Below are 21666 nucleotides of genomic sequence, written 5' to 3' on the forward strand. Positions count from 1 at the left end.
CTATTTTCAGTCTGTTACTAATCTAAACCAGTGACCATATTTTGTCTTGAAAATGGGCAGGGTGATACTGTTACTTATCTGGGTGGCCTTGCAAGTTGTTCCAGTCTCAAGCATGGAGCTCTTGGTATGGAATTTACTTCTAAGCCACTCACTGTCTTTGGGTGAGTTTTTATTTCTACTTAGACATTTTTAATAATTTATGTTTTTTAGGTATTCATCCCTCTATGAGCAGTACGTAGTAGTTCCTAAGAAGTGTTGGAGGGAGTCATGAGATGCTCATAAAATTCTGCATGATTTTCAGACCAAATGCTGAATAAATATAATGTTTGGTTATTCCTAGCAGCAGCTGTCTGCAAACCCGGGCCATGCTTTTGATGGCAATTGCTTTTGGTGAGGGAACAACAGAATGAGTTATTTCTCAAAGTGTGCTTTTTCCAAACTGAGAGCTTTAAGGGAGAATTATGTTTGGTTCCTTAAAGAATAAAATTGGAACTTTCCCTCCCAACTGAGAAGGCCCTAGTGGACCTGGCCTGTGCTGATGGATCTGAGATCACCTCCCACCAATCATGTCTCTTACATGCCAGCCAACTTGCCTTCTTCCTGTCCCTAGGACACTCCCGGTGGTTTCTACATTAGAGCCCGAGCCTCTTCTCTTGCTTTGGGCTGGAATGCTCTGTCCCTACATTTCCATGGCTGCCTTTTCCTTGTTGAGGCTCTGCTTAGATGTCACCTCCTCAGGAGAACTTCAGTGGCCACTTGATTAAAACTAACCCCCATCCCCACCCCACCTCCAGTCCAGTCATTGTCTACTCTGTCGCTTGGTTTCATTTTCTTCACAGCAGTTAATGCTAGGTAAAGTGATTTTGTTCATTTCTTTGTTTAATTGTTGATTGTCTGTCTCCCCCTTGTAGAATGTTATTTCCCTGAGAGCACAAACTTTATTTTGACCATTGCTGTATTCAACAAATATTCACTGAGTGAATAAATGAATGAAAACTCTATGCCAGTGCCATCTAATAGTACTATCTGTGATGATGAAAATGTTATATAACTTGCACCATCCAATATGGTAGCCACTACATCATGTGTGCCTATTAAACACTTGAAATGTGGCCACTGTAACTAAGAAGTTGAATTTTAACTTTTGTTTAATTTTAATTAATTTAAATTTTAAATTATTACATGTGGCTAGTGGCTTCGAAATTGGATGGTGCATCTCTATTCTGCCTTTGGTACTTAGTGATGGAATCAATAGTAAGATATCAAGAGTGATGTCAATAGCAAGAGCAGTAGCATCTTTTGGAGTGTTCTCCTTTATGATACTTTCTCTTTTTATACCTCAGTGGGATCAGTGGAGGAGAACAATCTCATCCAACAAGTCCATGAAAAATCATCTTTTGGAATGCAGTTTTTCGCATCCTTTAGTGGGAGCAGCAGAGAAAGTTTTATTAGCTACTTACGCTTTTCAGGGCTGGCCTCTTTATTATATGTTTTCCTTCTGTTAATAACCTGTTAGTCAACTGTGGAGTTATATATGTTGTAGCTTCTTAAGAGATATCAAATGGCTTTCAATTAAAGAGCACTACTGCATGACTGAGTTTAAAGGAAATGCATCTTTTCAGAGGAAGACATTCACTATTATGTGCGACTCTTACTCCAGGCTGTAATTTATTCAGAGAAAGCAAGGAGGACCAACACCCCCATTCATAGTTAAGTCAGAACAAAGGTCTTTTGTAAAGAAACTGTTTATGTGCCCTCAACACTTTCAAGGCATCATTCGGGGTGTATTACCTCAGAGGTGATTTACATTTTCTGTTTAGTATCACTTCTTTTCCTCAGTCTGTGAGAGGAAGTTGAATGGAGAATTTTTTCCAGGTTTGCAGCTTTCCTCTGCTTAAGCCTGTAGAAATACTCCATGTATTTGCAAGTGTGCTGCTAGGGGAATAACAGTTTTAAGACTGCTGACTTGTCCATCGTTTATCATCATTATATGGTGTCTGTCAACAGAAAACCATTTCCCAGAATTCCGTAAGGAGTTGCTCCACATAGAAGCATGGAGTCTTGTGACAAGAAAAAGGCATTGCAATGAAGAGTAATAGGAAAGGGGGTGGATTTAGCTTCTTCTAAAAACAGAAGCTTTTAGAGCTAATTCATGGCTGGCGTCATCTCCATTAGCATTGGGACTATTCGACATTGAGTTCAGAGAACATGACCAGGGCTGGTTTCCATCTGTCATGGTGATTAATGGGAGTATTGTTAGGTAATAATAGTTTAATAACATAGCTGGAGCCAAAGAGGCACACCAAAAGTGTATATATAATTCTAAAACCAAGAGGAACTGAACTGTGGAGAAAACCGCAGGAGTCAGGAAATTGGGGTCCTGTTCTCAGCCCTACCACTTAGAAAAGGGTAGCTAGGGAGAAACTATTCTGAAGGTTGAAGAGGGGTAAAATTGTCTACCAATGAGGTGAAGAGAGCTGTCTCAGCTCTCAGGAAGGATGGCATCTTGGTCATTTTGTTGTACCTATAGCTCAAGGACTGAAAATGTTTGTTAAACTGTAACTCTTTTGAGACATACTATTTGTGGTAACAACAACCAATACATCAAACAGGGAAATAGACAATTCCTTATGTCCATAGACTGGATTCAATTCTTCCAAGTAATGTACAGATTACATGATATGATATGATCCCACACATATCTCGGTGGCTATCTACCATTGATATGAAACCTAAATAGTTAAAATTATCTTGCTCTCATGAGTCTGCAAGAGACAAAATCTGGTCAACTTATAACAACATTTGTCCTTTCTCTTGGATGGCAGAAACTGTCGGTGGGCCAGAGACCCAATATGACCCCCATACGCTCAGAACCTAGACCATATGTGCTTTTACTCTAGAGTGTTGGAACTTTTCAAGGGAGAAATCACTTTCTGTACAGAAAATTGGCAACATCAGACTATTTACATGTTATGCTGGCTTTCTTTCCTGTAAAGCAAAGAGCCACCTGATCTAACAAGATGCTGCTCAGTTTTTCCTCAGAAAATTTCCACCAAATGGATGTGAGCATGAATGGAAAAAGCTTTTTGAAAGTAAGAGTGGGCTTCCATAAGAGGGAAGGACGGAACCTGGCCAAATGCCCTTCTGAATTAGGCGGCATGCTTTGACCCTGTGCTTGCTGTTTAGGCTAGCATGGTGTCAAGGAAGCTTGAACCCCATTGGGATAGAGACAGGCCAAGATGCGCTAAAGCTAACAAAAGAAGCTTGGAAGTAAGTAAAGGACTGCCATCCAAGGAAAGGAATAAGAGATTTTTGTTTGTTTGTTTCTCTGTTTGTTTTCCTCAGTGGTTTAGACTATATTTCTTTTCATTAATCATTCAGATTGTATCTCTTTTCCCACTTCCAAATGGGTGTCCTGGGGCTCAGGGAACCAGAGTGAAGTTTAAGATTTCCAGATCAGGGATAGGATTTTAGTATATGTTTGGAGAGATGGGGGATACTCTCCATCATCTATGCCTGAGCATAGGCAGATGGCTATTTGAAGATGCTGGAGGGATCGATCATTCCTATCAGCCTAGGGGAGAGATGATGCTGGGTGCCTGCCATGTAGGCTTCTGTTTAAGTCTGGTCTTAGTTGGGGGTGTGTCTACACCGCACATAGCTAAATGGGCTGTTTGATTTTAGTGGGAGTGCAAGGTTGTGTGTTTGCTTTTCCCTCCCCTGCACCCAACCAAAGGGAAGAGTTCTGATAAGAATCGATCAAGGTTGAGGATATTTATTGGCCCACAGTACAAGCTGTGGAGCTTTGTCGTAATTAGAGAATGAGTTCAAGGTCTGAACTTGCAGTGGTCTCATTTTAGATTTTTCCTCCCTAGGGAGCTTCTCCTGCCCTAGAGAGGCCTTGTGGTAGGAGGTCAGACAAGCTCTAGACCCTATGAGGAAACTCTTGTTTTCCTTTCATTTCCCTTGGCGCGTTTCCTTTGATTGAGCTTTGCTTGTCATCAGAGTGATAGAATGAAGAGGAGACTTCACTATGGGCTGGGGATCAGATGCCACTCAACCTCCCTCTGGTTTTGACATAAATAGAAGCACTATCATGGGCTTGGGGCAAAGGCCTCTGGGTAATAAAAGAGTGCCTTTGCCTGCTCTTCCTCTCTGAACGTGCGTTGCTCTCAGAAACATTTAAGGAGGTGGCTGGGTTGAAGGATCATGAATCCTCAGCCGTTATTCAACTTTTAACTTAACAAGACATGATATGTAAAGTAAACACTCCCAGTGTCTGTTTTGAGCCTGCTTATATTGCTCAAATAAACTGCCACATATTCTTTATTTCAGGCTATGTGGACACAGATGGTTCTATCTGGGATCCGAGACACAAAAATTGTAAGTGAGTAAAGTGGCATTCTCATGGTAGTCCCGTCAAAAGGATGGACACTTTTTCTCTCTCCTCTTCACTCTCTTTTGTTAGATAGGTAAGCTGTAAATCAGCACAATCGGCTTGGAGTAGTGGAACGAGCATTAGCTTGGAAGTCAGATGCTGTGTTTGGCTCTTGGTTCTCCCTCATCAAAGTGCGTGGCCATCTCGGTCTTTTCGTTCTATTTAATGAAGAGGTTGAAGTATAATCACCTCCGAGTTCCCTTTCAACAATGCTATGCTGAGATCACTAAGCAGAGAACTGAGGCGATTCCAAAAGAAAACTAGTGATCAAAGACTATTTGTTTGACATCCAAACATTAAAGCACACACAAAAGATCTCTGATAGTTTAGCTGAAAAAGTTAAGTTTTAGGTTCCTTATGAGTTGAATAATTACAAAAGTTTCCTATCTGCTATTAGCTGAGGCATTTTGGACATTTCTATGTGTGCTTTGCTTGAAATTGCTATATAATTACTTTAATTCTTGACTTATTTTTGAAAACAAAAAACATGTCATTCACAGGACTAGAATGTATTTTATAATACTTGATCATCGATTTATTTGATATCCATGTTTTTTTCCAGTCATACTTTATTATTCTTCATATTAAATGCCTATTCATTTGTGCTTATCTCCCCAATTCCTTGTTTCTCTTGACAAACTATTCTTGTTACCGTTGTCTTGTATTCAGCTCTCTGAGACCTTTCAGAGGGCTTAGTTATAGCGTGTGCTCATGGAACTATGGGTTTGTTCTGCATAGAGGCATATTGTTTTGCCCTATTGTTTGGCCATAGCATATGCCTTTTCTCCACCAGCTGGTCACAAGTGAGCCCAGGAAAATATGGATGGCTCTGCACAAATCCATCGCTGCTGTTGGAAACAATAGTTTGAAGTAGCCTTTCCCCTTATTACGACAGATCAGTAATAATGAGATCATTGCTGTCAGGCTAAAAAAATATGAGAGTTTTCCAGGAGAAATCTTTTTGGCATATCCCAATTACAGAGTCACATGCAGATGGCTTGAAAGGGGAAGCAGAATGAGACAACTTCTCTTAGTTCCATTGCCTTGTTTCCTTCAGACGCATCCTGATTTCTTCTAGGTGCCGGATGTAGGACAATGTTCGTGGCTACTTTACTGAGCTAACGATTGCTCAGTCCCATATACTGTTACAGAGCAACATGCTAGCCATCTGGTGTGGCAGCACCAGAAAAAAGACTGAAAATGTGACCTTTATTTTACAGCTATGATTTATCGTTATGCTTTGCACTACTGCAATTTCTTGACCGAAGAAAGTTCTTTGTTTGTGTGTGTTGATTATTTGTATGTTATACTGCAAAACTGCAAAAAGTTTCCAGATCTATATTCCTTTCTGGGCAGGAATTTCTTCAGACTTTCAATGGAGAATTTTTCAGTGAGAAATCGATAGAAGAATCTGGGAAAGATATCATTGTTTGTCGTGGGGGAGAGTGTTCTTGTACCTTACCGTTAAAATCCTTCCCTGAGAAACAAAAGTGTCAAGCCCGAATTGGAGAATATGGGTAAGAATTTTTAAAGCCGTGGAAGTTTAGATGCATGTGATTAGAAAAGCTGCGCCGCCCCCCCCCCCCCATCTTTTGTATATTGATTTTTAGTTTTAGCTTAGTCACTGTTAAATTTTCCCTAGGTCAAATTGCTCTCTATTAAAGCAATTTTAACCGAGGTGGACAACTGAGGTAACAGTTTTGTTCTTAACAGAAACATTTCTTTTATTTGAGACTTAGAATTTTACCCTCTAAAACCCAGTGACTTCATGTGGACAGAGTACATTGATTCAGCATGGAAGTTAATTCAGCATGAACACTTTGCTAAGAATTTTCCAAGCCCCACATTTTATTCATTTTGTTTTTGATTATATACCCCAGTTGCTGTCATGCAAAATAGAGACGTACCATCAAATATACAGGATACATAACCTGGCTGAGTGAAAGTGCTTTTAGAACTTTAATAAGAGGAGAGTTTTTATGTTTTGTTTGTCTTTGCATTCTCTGGGGAAAAAAACACAAAACCCCCAAAACCCAAAACTTGGCCTGGTCACCACTGCCCTCAGTAAGAACTGCCGAGAATCTGGGCTGCACCTTTTCACTGTGGAAAGTCTTTTATAACCTGTCTAGGAATTAGGCAGCTTTTAAATTTGGCAGGTCTCTGGGTTCCATTAAGAACTCATTTAAATCCTTTCTCACTTGAGTCTGAATTTTAACTACCCCTCGTGGATTTCAATTCGGATTGTTACAGAATTAGACGAGGATGGAAATTAGATTAATGTGAAGAAACAATGGAGAAGATACCATATTAGATAATTTACGGTTCACATATCTAGATTTTACGGTAGCCATTTGGCTAATAATATAGAAATGAATTATGAACCTGATAAAGTATGTCACAAATGATGAAATTAGTGCATACTTTGGAAAACTCTAGTAACAATAAAAACATGTATAGTTTTAGGGCTCCAAAACAAATTGACTGCATCACCTGAAGCCAGGTTTAGTTGAAATAACTAAACTAATTAGATAAGACATAATGAATGAGAATAAATGTAAGGGTCTAGGTCAGGTGAAGGAAAGCTATATATAAAATCTGTATGTTATATTTGTATTAAGGTCTTGTTTTAAGGTATGTGAGAAAGGAAATTGCAAATTAAGTCTGGTGCTACATAGACTAAGGCCAAAGTTTTCAAACTGTACAGTATTGTTTGGCATAAAACATTCTCTTTCCTCAACCCCCTCCTCTTGCTCCCAAACACAAAAGCAATACTGTTTATCATCTTGGAGCTGAACTAACGTAGGAGGTACGTCATTAATTTGACCTTGGTTGACAGCTCTTTTCAGAAAAATAAAGACTAATTATTAGTGCATAGTTCACTTCTCTGGTAGAGCACTTAAAATTTTTTTTAAAAAAATGATCATACAATAAAGTTGACTTTTTCTTTCGTCTGGTGTTCAGTTACATGAATTTTAACACATTTATAGATTTGTGTTACCACCCCAACAATCAGGTTACAGAACAGTTTCATCGTCCCTAAAAACTCCCTCTATAGTCACATCCTTCCTCCATCTGGCGGAATATTTTTTAACTTTTTGTTCAGAGAGTTGTGTGTCCTGGAAATGTGTCCCTAAGTCATCACTTCTGCTCCTTGGGGAAGTATATTCTCTGTTTCTCTCTCATCTTGGCAGTTTGCCCATAAGTTCAGTGCTTTTTCATGAGTGCGCTATGCAATTGACAAATTTCTCTGAAACTAAATGGGATTGGGTGGAGTATGATCATCTGTTCAAAGGTAAGGTGGGTAGAAATTTGCTGGAGCAGCACTTCGAATCACATGGATCAAGCTACTAGGAAGTAGCAATAGCCCAGGGTCGAGCCTGCGATCTGGGAAAGGTGGGATTTCAATCCAGGGAACAGAAATGGGAAAAGGACATCCTACGATGAGGAAGAGTATGAGCCAAGCTCAGAGGTGGGAAAGTGTGAGACACTGGTGAAAACAAGGGGCAGCTCCACGTGGGTGGTATGAAAGAAATGTGGAGGCGGATAGTGGAGCATAACCCTCAAAGGCATGCCAGAATATGGATTTTATTAATTGATGATGGGAGAACATTGACTCATTTCTGAGTTGGGGAGAGATTTGATCTGAAATGTGCCTGCAGAAGAATAATTGCATAGGACAAACCAGGCTTTGGGGACAATAATACTTGGGATATCTGGAAAAGGATCCCAGTGACACCACAACTGCTCCTTTGGTTGCTCCTCAGCAAGGATGGGCTGGACGTTGGTATCAGAACCTTCTGCACATGCTGTGTGCTTGGGTATACAGAAACATGAAGAGTAGCTTGCATGTTGTTCTTAAAACTTCCTTTGGTCACCGGTACTAAGTTTAGAATGAAAGAACCCCTCTAGATAGTGTTAAAGAGACATCCTAAGTGGTATTTACCTGATTGTTAGATTCAACAGCCCAATGCCTAGAGAGGAAATAACCTTCATCTTCACATGACTTATTCTTGTCTGAATGGGCTATGCATTATACATACAAGAAAAAATAGCAAGCTCGTACCTCATATTTGCAGGAACCCATTCATTCATTCAAAAAGTATGCATCAAGTGCATGAGCTATATGTGGGGTGTGGGCTCTTGAGTTTGTGGGTTGAGTTAACCTTTGGGAAACAGGCAGCACCCCCTGGCCCCACCTCAACTTAAGGCAGCCTGGCTACGGTGGTCAGCTCTTATCTTTTCAGTAACCAGAGAACTTTCCACTATTATGAATGTCTTTTGGACATTGATCCTTTTTATCTATTTTCTTACATTTTATGCTGTTTTTCTCTATTTCCTGCTAACCTCCAGGTTTCTGATCCAGATTCTTGAACCCTGCCTCAACTGGCCTTCTGCTTAATCCGCCTGGTCCTTTCTTGCCTACCCAGCCCATTACTTTTGCTGATCCTTACTCTTGCCTATGTCTGGCTTCTGACAGGCTCACCTGGGGCAGATGACTACTGTGGACCTGTGGTCTCATTTATTTCAGACCACTGGCTTGACTTTAGCCAGTGGCTTCAAGTTCCATCTTCCACCATTATTTGCACTTTTCACTTTGGTCATATCAAGTTTTCAGGCCTCCACGCCCTACCTCAGTCTAAAAGAAACATGTGACACCAGGATGTTTCAAAACTGTTTTGCTCAAGTGGCATAAAGACTTGGATTTTAGCTCCTTTGGTGCAGAGAATATTTTTCTTATTCTATTTTAGTTCCAGATTAATAACTAGAAAACTAGATTTGATTCTACTTTAGATGGATTCAAGAAAGCTAAAAAAAAGAGCCTTGGTTCAAAATTGAGTTAAAAATGCTTTCAGTTCTGGGGCCAGAAACTTAGAATGGTTTCTTCTAGTTTTAGATTCATGATCTTAGTTGAGTTTTTGCTAGGATTGGAGAGAAAGTAGACAAGATGGACGTGCTAACTGTAGTGACTAAGCAACGTATCACCTGAGGGGCTGGACAAGCATAAAAGTCAAATTGAATTTCTAAAGATCAGCTGTGACACTGTGGAATAGAAGTGTTTTCCAAGCTGACAGTCTCATATCTAAAGCACAGGGAGGGCAGGGAAGATGCTAACACATGTGATCTGACACCACAAACAATGGGTCTCCTCTGGGACCAAGAAGACTGTTGACCTTTGTCATCCCACACGGGGGAAACAATTCGAGAAATCTGTGGAACATATGTTCTTCTCATTTCTCTGAGGACTACCAAGAAGAGTGGTGCCTTGCTTAGGAAAACACCGAGGCTTGGGGGTTAGGGTCAAAGTGACTTCTTGAAACGACTGCTACCTTCTTCCATGTGACCTTCTTAAAGCTGTTTCATAAGAGAACTCGAAACTCCCTCAACTGCAGACACACCTCTCACAGCTTGGTGTGATTACACAGGCTTTCTTTCCTTTTCCTGAGAAAAATGGCTCTTCTTAGAGTCTCCTGATGGCTGGGGGAACATTGTCACTGTGGGTATTCTTTCTACAAGGTGAGCAGTTCCGGGGGTATTCTGCAAATATGGGGCTGGGAGGAAAGCAGAACTATTTGCACTTGGATTTCTCCATGTCTCTGGGATACGGAGGGCATCTTTGCTCACTGAGTGAATGAGTCTACTCAAATTTCATCACTTGTTCTGCTAGCATCTGTCAAACACGCACAGCGAGATTACGAAGACTGGCAAAGCAAAGGCAGGATCTCCCGGGAGGGAGGCGGGTGGGGTTGGTAAAATGCATGTCTTACACAGCAGCAGATGTTGGGAATGTCTCTTCCCGGTGCGCAGTTACAGCTTTGCACACAGAGGACCTGATAAAAGGCAGGTGTGTGGGGAGTAGGCTGTGTGCTTTGAGACGTCCGAGGGAGGGAGATAGCTTAGTGTGCAGATGCCAAGTCTGTGCTCCGCTTCCCTTGGCACAGCCGCCATCAACCCAGCCAAGCACTTACTCCCTTCCAGGCACTGGGAGAAGTGCTCTATATTCACCTGCTCGTTCAGTTCCTTACAGTGGGCTCTGCTATTCTCCTTACTTTGTAGATGGGGAAACTGAGGCTTAGATGTGTGGAGTAACTTGGGTCACAGAGGTAATACATGTGGAGCCTGAATTCAAGTCTATTTCTGCTTAGAAACCACTGGAATTAAGGAATTAAATTTCCCTGTACCTGAAATTGATGACAAGTGAGGTAGTTACTCTGATGACTGAAGTGTCCTTCAATTAAAAAATAAATGGGCTTGCTATTTGCAGTCTTTCATTCCTCTCCAAGGACAGGTGCTTGAGGATTAGATAAATTAATACTTTCCAGTCTGGTGTACCCTTTCGTCTTCATCCCTTTGTCCCTCTTCTCGATAGCACTTCCTAGGAGCCATCCAGGCCCCTATTCCTTGCTTCTCTGATGGCCTGCAGCTTTGATGGGCACTGGGAATATGCAGTCTTGTCCTGCTGTTGCAGGGCTCTTTAGGGAGGTGCAAACGGTATGGAAAAGGAAAGGTTAGAACTAGGTAAAGAGAACCCCATGTGCGGGGGCAGAGGTGGGCTGCAGTGTTAAACAGGATGGTCAGATCAAAGGTTGGAAGGGTGCAGGGCGTGTGTGTGTGTGTGTGTGTGTGTGTGTGTGTGTGTGTGTGGTGTTTTACCACCCAACTGGACTGTAAGCTTCTTGACAGAGCTCATGTTTTATATTGCTTGGTATCCCATATGCTAGCCTCATACTAGGCACCCAAGACAGACTTATTGAATTTAGTGTGTATCAGATTTAGTAAATTGCTACCAAGCATGAATTAGGTATGAGTGAATAGTAGGATGGTTTAATTTTCCTTTAAGAGTCTCTCTCAACAAATAACATTCTTGCTTTTCTTTTTTCCGGCCATCGAGGTAATATATGCTTAGTGTAGAAAACTGCAAAAACCCTAAAAACAGATAGAAGAAAATAAGAATCACTCACAATTCCAACTCTCAATATAATCACTGTGAAGCATTTTGGTGTATTTTCACATGTACACATAATGTAAATATATATAAGTTTATTTAGGATCATATGATATTAAAAAATTTGAATGACCTATATACCAGGGGCACTGACCCATTGTGACCCTTTAGAGGTTGGATGGTGGGGAGGGCTGAGGGGCCCCAAAGGAGGGGCCCGTGCAGCAGGGGGCACCTGAGGCAGCAGCTGTTTGCCAGTACTGGTCTAGGTTGGCCACACTAGTCCTTCTTGACTGACCACAAGCCTTGAGTGCACTGTATGTAGTTTTCTACCTTACTTCTTTTCCCCTAACATCACACAATGACAGCATTATTACAGGTCTTTTAATTAAGTCTGCAATTTCAGAAGTATTTTTATTTTGGATGTTTATATTAGTTATGGGACTACAAGCATCCATTAAAAAATATCTAAATGCTTTGCATACCTCTTATCTTGGAAAAGCAGAAGGTCTTACCCTTTCTCTGTCCCTCAGCTCCTCAGTTTTGATGGTTTTCGTGCCTCTGTTTCCATAGTTGCTTGGCTTGATGTGTGGACTTGTGCCATGGTGTTTAGGGAGGAAAGATGACAAGGGCAAAGTAAACTAACTTGAAAGGCTGTGGATCTTGGTTGCTTCCCAGTCAAAGCTGTCAGACACTGGTGCATCATGAAGACCCTCTGAAGGTGGCAATGCCTGGGACTCCTCGCCCTCAGCTGTCCTTCTGTCTAATGGTTGTGTCCTCACAGCTGCTGCTGCCAGGGCCCAGTCTGTTGCCTAAAGCCAAAAACCTAAAAGCTCACATAACCTCTTGAAGAGCACTATGTAAGTAATTGAGTCCTCATAATGAAGACTAGCTGAGCAAACAATGCCATACTATGTGGCTACATGCATTTCCTAAGATTAAAAACGTCTCCAGCCACAGAAAGAGACGTGGGTTGGGGAACACAGATTTACTTTATTATGTAGGTTTTGAAATTAGGCCAATCGTTTAGAGCAGAGGCACTGAAGTTCTGCAGGTGAATTGAATTTATTTAATTTATTCAATTTTATGTTTAAATAAATAAATTTAATTAATTAGTTAATTAATTCAACAAACATTTATTGATCATTCACTCAATGCCAGGCACTGGGCCAGGTGCCAAAGAGCAACACAGTTCCTATAGTCATAGAGCTTTCATGGTACTTCTGGGGGAGTTTATTAAATGGAGATAGAGCAGTGATAATGCATTTCTGTATTTCATAAATGTGAATAGGAGTGTACAGCTGTTTCTCAGTGAAACATTAATTTTATCTATTTTAGATCTTGAGCTGCTTCTGTATAGAAGCAGACTCTTTCCTCTTTCCTCCAGAAATCTAGTCCAGTGTGTTCTCATGAATTTACAAGTGTATTGCACACACTGCAATATACTCTTGTGCTTTAAATCCTCCAAGAGGAGCAACTTTTAATGTGTGAGACATTTAGAGTTGGCAGGGTGTTTAGGAAAACCATGAACAGACATGCGTATTATCATATGTGGAGAAAGAAAAAAAAAAAATGCATCTTGAGAGAGTCCGCATATGCCAGTTCAGCCATGTCCTTCCCCCATGAGGTGAAGAGCCTGAAGAACTAGGGAGAGATGCTATGTGGAGCCCATGCTCTGCTTCTAGACCACATCCCAAAGGCCCAGAATCTCAGGATTCTCTAGCTAAGTGGCCCTGAGCCCACCACTAGAGCCTGCAAGGGCTTCTTCCACCCGTCTATCTTTTTGAGTGTTGACAATGCTATCACTGTGTGCACCTAGGCATACAAGACCCCCTCCAAGTGCAGGATGGAGATGGAGGATGAGAAGGTGGCTGGACCCCCACAGATGTTAGGTGTGGGCCTGCATTTAGCTATGGCACTTTTCTCATTGGCTAAAGAAAAACATAAGGCGAGGTGATTTTCTTTTGTGTGTGTGTTTAATCTTTTCTGCTTTTTCTGTTACTACCTCAGGTTACCCTCTGACAATGTAGATGGAGGAGAGATACCTTTTTTTACTTAAGGGATTCTGTTTATTAATGTGTCCTCTGTGGTTAAAGAATACTTTAGAAGAAAAATAAACTTGAGCATTTAGTTTGTGCATTATTGTATTCTTTGAAACAATAGATTACATCTTAATCCTGCACACATTCTTAAGATGAGGACTCCATCTGGGAGGCTTAACCTTCCATGGAAACGTCTGGGTGACACATGTCCATCCAGTCCTTTGCCAAGTGCTTATAGAGTACACAATGGTTGGTAAGATATGCTGAGTCCTCTGGAGAGACCTAACAGACAGAGTGGGGTACCTAGAGTAGCCTGGTGTGCTCATCATTTGGGTCCAGTCTCGATCAGTCAAGCCATTTGCTTTAAATAATTACAATTAGACTCTCTTCCTTTTGCGTTGTTTCTTTCTATTTTTAAGATTTCCATTAAGTTTGCAATACTTGAGGATATATGCAGTTTTCCTTTGGGTTTATTCCTGTCATTGAAGTTAAAACTAGACAAGAGTTGCAAAATCCTTAAATCAACAATCTAATGAATTTGTCCTCATGTTGCTCTGGGAAATACAGGAAATACACTCCAGTGAATCCTTCTTCATGAGCCTATGTAGTCCTAAGTCACAACCAAAGGCACACTGTCTCTCGCTTTGGGACTGGTGCAGAATCACCGACTGTCAGAGCTGACAGGGCCCTGATGGCTCACATGGTGTCATTGCCTTATTTCATAGGTGAGGCAGAAGAATTCAGAGAAGGCAAACTCTGTTCAAGGTCACAGAGCAAGCATATGGTGAGTTGGGACCCTAGACTCTGTAATGTGCTTTCCATCTTCAGTTCATATGACTGCAAGCAATGATCAGGTGGTTCAAAGAGAAAATCTTTCTTTTTTTCATTTCTGGCTTCGGAAACCCAAATAAAAACTCAAAAGATAACACTCCACTCTGAACCTTATGTGCTTGTATAAGAACAATTTTGAGTAAATTAGGAATTTAATTTAGGACTGATATGGCTCTTAGCTCATTCTAGTCTTCTACATATATAGTCAATTCTTGTTTTTTGCAGTAATGATGTCCTATAAAGTCACTGTGAACACTCAACTAGTGAATACGGAACCATTGTTCTGACGGAAATACAGCGTCAGGCTCCTGTGAGCCTCTGCTCACCACATTGTCATCAACCAATAAACACATAAATTTGTTTTATGTGTGTTTCTGTTTAAAGACAACTTATTTAATATATATTGTTGATTCATTGACATTGGACTCATGGCCAATGGCACCATAACTCATGTCTGCATGAAGCTTACCTAACCCCTGTATTTTCTCCCTAAGGCACATCACGACCTTCTTGTGCTTAGGACACTAGACAACACTTCAATGCTATGCTTGGGGGCCATTTTAAACAGCTAAATCATCAGCAAAAAGCACAAAAATGCAAAAAACGTGATTCTAAGTAGACCCTGAGAAGGAGACTTTTTGTATAGCATGAGAGCTGAAACAAGAAAGCAGAGGGTTAGCTTGTTCCACCTCAACTGGGAATGTGTACATCAGGGACTCCAAGTTTTCACCCTTCCATGCGTGTCCAAAAATGACCACAAAAGTGTTGTGAGTATTGATTTTGGGATTACAAGCAAATTGTACTGGGAAAATTTGCAGATAGAGAATTTGTGAATAATGAAGATCGACTGTGTACACAAGCTTGCACCTGTCACCACACACTATGATCTGTTAATTTTCAGCCTTCATTTCTGGTTCCCCATGGAGCACTTTCACTTCTGCATTGGTGGTGTAGTTGTGGTGGTAGTCCTCACACAGCCCCCCATAGAAGCCCTTCCTTTGAGTGTGCCTACTTCCTAATAGTTGTGTCGCTGAAAGACTCCTTAAGGCAGATCCAAGCTCCTGCTCTCCTAATCATGGAACTTTGCCAAGAGTGGGGTCACACACCAGGCATGCACCCTTTTCCCCCCTCTAATAGGTGAAGAGATGGGTCTCTATCCAGCCTTGTCCCAAGGATGCTGCCTCACATCTGATTTTGCCCCCAATTCTATCTTTAGCTGTCTTTTCATCTCAGCCTCACTTAGAAGTACTCATTCTCATGGCTAACCACAGCCAGGCCCCTGACTCCCAAATCTTTCCCCCTTGTGACACCTTTCTTCTGAGCTGTAGATCTATTTCTCCAGTGTCTTCCTTGACATTTCCAGCAGAATGACCCACTGGAATCTCAGCATGTCCAAAAGAGTTCTAATTGCCTCCTGCCCCTCCCTAAAGCCTACTTTTTCTTCTTCTCTGCTTGGGTCCTTGGCTACTTGAGTCATTGCCTAACTGATTACTCAAGCTTGAAATCTGAGAGTTATCCTTAATTTCTTCTTCTTCTTTACTCCTCTTGTCAGATACCCTAAGAAGTCCCATAGACCAATCTTTGTACTATCTCCCCCATCTGACCACGCCTCTGTAATGTCATTGCCGTAGCTCTACTCCAGGCCTCATTGATTTTGCCCGTCAGTCTTGCATGTCTCCAATCTACTCTCTACACTGCTCCCAGAGGGAACTCTTGAAAACACAGATATGACCATATCGCTCTCTTTCTTTGAATAGAAATTTCTTTTCTTTCTAAATTTAATGAAGTCTTTTCATAACTGGACCTCTGTTTTCATTCCTCTTTCATCTCCCTTCACTCCCTTTATACCAATGTGATATAATAAGAAATATATATTTGGCCTTCATCACTGGTTCCTGACACAAGAGCTTCTACAACCCTTGGAATTTCCTGACTGATATGGGTGAGAGAAGCATCTTTTGTTATTCATAATACGCCCCTTTCAAGGATACCTAGTTTATGCTAATAAGGTGACTCTTAGTGGGCTCCTAGACAGCTTCAGGATGGGCTGGTTGCCATAGGAACCACCCCTGAGGGTTGGAGATTTCAGCCCATGCTTTGACTTCCAGGGAGTTAATTACCAATGGCTAATGATTTAATCAACCATGCCTATGGAATAAAACCTCCATAAAAACCCCTAAGTGACAGAGAGCCTCTAGATTGGTGAACACATCCACATGCTGGGAGGGGAGGGTGACATATCCCAGCTTCACGGTGGCAGAAACTTCTGTGTTAAAGACCCTTCCAGACCTCACCCTATGTACTTCTTCATTTGGCTGTTCATTTGTATCCTTTATAATAAATTGGTAATAGTAAGTAAACTGTTTTCAAGAGTTCTGTGAGGCATTCTACCAAATGATAAAACCTGATGATGGGATTGTGGGAACACCCAATTTATAGCTGGTCAGTTAGAAGTACAGAAGGCCTGGGACTTTCAACTGGCCTCTGAAGCCGGGACAGTCTTGTAGGATGGAGCCCTTAATCTGTGGAGTCTGTGCCAACTCTGGATAGGTAGTGTCAGAATTGAATTGAATTGTAGGACACCTAGTTGGTGTCCAGAGAGTTGGAGAGTTGGTTGGTCTGAGGAAGTCCTCCACACCTTTGGTATCTGAAATGTGAGTAGAAACAGATGTAATCAACTACATTCTTTAACTTTCTTGAAACATCCCATGCTTCTCCTGTCTGCTTGCCTTTACATGCACTGTGCTTTTTGCCTGGAATGTTCTTCATGCATTCATTCACCTTGTGAGCTCCAACTCACTCGTCGACATGTGGCTCACGGTTTGTCTTTTCTGTGAAGCTTTCCTTGAAAACTACAATGTAATTAGTTCTCCCTTCAAGCTTCTAGAAACCCTTGAACAAACTGTATTTCATCACTCTATGTTGTAATTTTAAAATATATAATGAATCTAGTTTTGGCATGTTGCGTTCTAGATGCCTGGGGTACATCCATGAAGGAATACTTGGTTTAGGTAGTTAAACAAAGTCAGGGCACCTAACTCCCGTGACATAAAGCAAATCCAATAAATCAAGGACTTAATGGCACCCAAACAGCTATTATTTCATCTTTGCAGGAGACATGTCTTTTTTCCCCTCTTCCTGCTTATTGGTTATTTTTCATTCATGTGGCTACACTCATACCTGTCACACTGAATTCATTTGACAAATATATGTCATGAGTTAAATTGTCAAATACCTTTCCCAAGTCCAGAGTTACAATAAATTCTAGGAGAATGTTGCTAATTTCATGCCTCTTTCTGCCTATTACAAATTTAAATTACCCCAGTTTTTCTCCATGAAGTTTCCAGGCACAGCTTCGAAAAAGCTATTCTTGGTCTCATTAACCCCCTTGAGAGGACTACCATGTTCCGTAAGCACCAGGAGACCCTTGCTGGAGTGTGGGCCAAAGGATCCTGGCCAAAGGGTAGAATAAACATTTCCGAGCTAATTACTCACAAAAATGTTGTACTGTTGGCAATGCTCTTTCTTTGAAGAAGGAAGATTGAAACAGTGCAAGTTGTGATTTATCTGATTTCATCTCCACTTCTGGGAGCAAACTGTGTTTCCTGTTGCTCTTTTGTTTTTTTATTTTTCTTCCCCTCTGAGCCTTGAATTGTGTTACAATGCTCGCTACATAGTAGGGACTCCAAGAAAAACAAAAAGAGTCTGTTGAGCTAAATTGGGATGAATTTTTAAATTATGCTAAGGCTAGTTGCCTCACATTGGCAAATTTTTACTTTGTATACTCCACCCCCTAGGACTTCTATCTCATGTAAATATGCTTGTGGAAAATCTCCTTGGAAAGAGTGTTTATCCTTCACTTTTGTGTCTGACTTACCCTTCATCTGCATGTGATTGAGGGGAAATGAAGAGAACCTGTAAGTTACTCTGCTGATGCTGTGGTGTCTGATGTTGTAGGTCTCCCATGCTTATTTGGAGGAAACAGGTCCACTCTTCTGACCATCCTTGATTTGTTACAGGCACGTGCTCCAAAGATGTCTAGGAGGAAATTCAGATTAAAACTGATCATTCTCTTGAGGTCAGTCTTTTCTTACCATAATATTCTATATGTTGGAATTGTGATTTAGTCTATGTTTATATCACCCTTGACCTGCACATATGGTTGATCTCCTTTCTGCAGTGTGCAACATTGTTCTTAGATATTCTCAGTTTATGAAAAATTATGTGGTTCATGACATCCCTGAGAAACCAGCCTTGGAAATGAAGATGTCCTGGTCTCACTCCTCAGATAACACAAAAAGCTGTATTCATTTGTGGTCAGAACATGGAATAATTTCTGTAAATCCTTCAAACTTCTCATCTCACTCTTTTAATTCCAATTTATACTTTCATTACTAAGATATCCCATTAGTAAAGTCCATCTGAATGTTGACTATGTTCTATAGAAAAGAAATAGTAGTTATATCCATAAGAAACAAAATAATTCTTTTTGAGTCTTTTTGTCCTGTACATTTTGTCAGTAACTGTCTTTCTAAAATTCTGTTTAATCCACTGAATGGTTCCCTTGTCTTCAATTCACTTTTGCTCTCTGATGTCTTTTCCCCTGTATCTTAGGCAATATTTTAAAAAATATTTTTAAAAAATTAAAAAAAATCACTTATTCTCATTTCCTTAGGTAGTTTTATTAACTCAGCAAAATTTCAAAGTGAAGTGAAATTAAATAAAATTTACAGGCACTGACAAATTCCAAACCTATTGACCTGGCTAAATGGACTTGGGAAGATGTTCTCCAGTATAAACTTTAATTTTTTCCTATTGGTTAAAAATTCTTTCCAAGGGATGTCAAACAAATAATACCCAGGGAAATATTGTTAGGTTTAACTAATTAACATTTTAGACAAATTGAGGTTCTTGTGATGGAGACCACTCACTGTTTATTTAAACAAAGAAGGAGAAAAATAAATATCAAATGAAATACATAAAATACAGGAGATATTTATAATTAACAATAAGTCTATTCCATTAGAACAACCGTTTGTAGTTTTTCTAGCCAGAGAGAGCAAATAGGTTATCCTTGTGAGTTTACAGATTAGGTTGATGTGGGAAAGCATTTCACCTGCTTTATTGTGTTGATTGTTCATAAGTGCTAGTGAAACTGAGGACGAAGGAGTTGAAGTTTCCCTGGATTAGGACGAAACCGTGCCTGTACCCACAAGGGTAATGTGGGAAACAAAATAATCAAGTTTCTGAGCTTGCCTCACAGAACAACAGGACGACCACTGACAAGAGGGTAGCTTGCTGACAGCCCTTAACCTGACTGAGCATCACATAGGAGCACTGAGAAGCTAAAATGACCGACTGTAAGCTTTAGGTATCACAGACTAAAAATCCACATCATGCAACACATGGAACCCGCCCCTGAATTTGAACACGTGACCCATGAAGAAATATGAAAGACAGTCATCCCAGCACAGAGGACTCTTAGAACTTCAGCCCCCAAGGTCACATGCTCCCCTCCCAATCTTATTCTCACAATATGCTTTGGAAAGACACAACTGCATGTAGGCAAGCTAATCTGTCACCAGTAGAAGGAATAGCTTGTTAGCAGAAAATTTATGTCCTTTGCCCAAACTGTTACTTCTGTCTCAGATAAGGAGGTAACTGAGGGTTTCTTAGATTCCTCAGGAACGTTGCATTTAGCAGGTCTGCAATGGAGAGGCACCCTACATTCTGCAGTCATCCATCAACTGACGTTTCTGAGCCCCCTCCTCAACCCCATTTGCCTTATATGTCGTTCCCAAATCAGTTCCCCTTTAAGATGGTTTTTTAAGGACCATAGTCCACCACCTTCTGATTCGCTAGCTTATTGTTTATTAAAGTTATTTCTCTACCACTGCCAACAGATTGAGCCCTTGCTTGGTATCACTAGTCTTAGGCTGGACACTCAACGGGACAATTCCAACCAATCACAGAGGATGGATGGGAGTTGCTAGAGTTCTTCCCATGCCAATATTCAAATCAGATATTTGCTTTTAGGCTCTGTTACATTTTCATCACATATGTGTTCTTTCTGCTAAGAAAAATTAACTCATTCCTCTGTTTATTTTCAAAGCAAAATAAATACTAGTTCATTTTTCTCCAAATCACTGTTGGCATTATCATTACATGAATTGGAATAAGAAGCTGTGGATTCTGGTTTGCCAATGTCTTCCATCAATCAGTCTACTTTATTACATGGAAAGCGTAGGACTAGGCATATTTGGAGAAGGAAAAAACAAAAAGCTTAAAATCTGGTAAGGAGGATAAGAGAGATATATGAAAATATAGCTAGCTAACATAGCACATAAGGGCCAGATTAGTCTTATCTGCTCTCAGTTTATTTACATTGGAATGGGACAGCGTCAACAATGAGTTTGGTTTTGAATTAACTGATTTGAAATAAATAAGACATTTTAGTAGAACTTCAAATTGTTTAAAAAAATACTTGGCTTAACCTCCTGGAAAGTAGATCATATTCTTTTTCAAATGTTATTCTTAAAAGTACAGTGTGTCTTGTTGGTGGATATCAGGAGAAAGCTTGACCAAGATAATGGCAAATCACTCTTTGGGTTTAGTTCCCTCACGTTTGAAATAAGGTTGGCAACGAGGTGATTTACAAAGTTCCTCTCAGTGACATGAGTGACATGGAGCTGTACTTGAAAGGAAAGCAAAACTAGGAGAATCTCCAAAGTAATAGACAATTTAAAATACCATTTTGCCTCTTGGGTGAAAAAAAAGGAAACAGAAACATTAAGTTATTGGAAAGATTAAAGGAGTTAAATATATAGATCATTGTTAATAAAATAACCTATATAGGATTCTAAGTGTGCCAGTATTCCATAATATGAATTAAATACAACTAAAAGACAGGCTGAATTTGGTTGTCTCCATGGCCCCAAACATGGGGGACTGGAGAGTTTCATGTTGCTGCCCTTTCTAGGCCAATCTTGATAGTATAGCTAATTTCAGTGATAATGTCTTTTGTTCAAATATATAGTCATGCACAGCATAATGACATTTCGATCAATGATGGACCGCATATGTGATGGTGGTCCCACAAGATTAGTACCATATAGCCTAGGTGTGTAGTAGGCTATACCATTTATGTCTGTGTAAGTACACTCTATGATGTTCGCACAGCAACGAGTCGCTTAACAACACATTTCTCAGCATGTATACCCGTCGTTAAGTGATGCATGACTGTACTGCACTTGATAGAGACACAATCTCTGTCAACTAATAAGTTTAAAGTGTAATGCCACGGGAAAGAGACATTATTTGCTAGGACTCCAGGGTACATCGCTAGAGTAATGGTACTCTATTAAGGAAATAATGCTGGTCCAGAAATCCTGAAATAATGGGAGCAGTTGTCCAGA

The sequence above is a fragment of the Equus quagga genome, chromosome 3 (assembly GCF_021613505.1).
Source record: "Equus quagga isolate Etosha38 chromosome 3, UCLA_HA_Equagga_1.0, whole genome shotgun sequence".
In the NCBI taxonomy this organism is placed as follows: Eukaryota; Metazoa; Chordata; class Mammalia; order Perissodactyla; family Equidae; genus Equus; species Equus quagga.